General features: G+C 41.1%; 1 non-coding gene across 1 annotated transcript; it reads left to right on the top strand.

Annotated features, from left to right (window-relative positions):
* The first annotated feature begins 175 nt into the window (after window positions 1-175).
* Window positions 176-283, top strand: LOC127745858 (small nucleolar RNA R71). Its single transcript, XR_008007482.1, has one exon. It is a non-coding gene; the product is annotated as a small nucleolar RNA R71 (small nucleolar RNA).
* Window positions 284-377: the final 94 nt, after the last annotated feature.

Below are 377 nucleotides of genomic sequence, written 5' to 3'. Positions count from 1 at the left end.
TAGGATTCCTTTCAGAAGTGTACATGAATTGGTTATTTGCAACCATTTTAATTAGTTCTTGAGCTTCTGCAGGCGTCTTCTTCAGATGAAGAGATCCTCTAGCAGAGCTATCCAATGACATCTTGGACAGTTCAGATAGACCATCATAGAAGATACCTATCATGCTCCACTCAGAAAGCATGTCAGAAGGGCACTTTCTGATCAATTGTTTGTATCTTTCCCAAGCTTCATAGAGGGATTCGCCTTCCTTCTGTCTGAAGGTTTGGACTTCCACTCTAAGCTTACTTAATTTTTGAGGTGGAAAGAACTTTGCCAAGAAGGCATTGACTAGCTTTTCCCAAGAGTTCAGGCTTTCTTTAGGTTGTGAGTCCAACCAT

The sequence above is a fragment of the Arachis duranensis genome, chromosome 3 (genome assembly GCF_000817695.3).
Source record: "Arachis duranensis cultivar V14167 chromosome 3, aradu.V14167.gnm2.J7QH, whole genome shotgun sequence".
Taxonomy (NCBI): domain Eukaryota; kingdom Viridiplantae; phylum Streptophyta; class Magnoliopsida; order Fabales; family Fabaceae; genus Arachis; species Arachis duranensis.
Note: the sequence above shows the minus strand (reverse complement) of the source record. Positions and strands in the feature narration are given on the sequence as shown.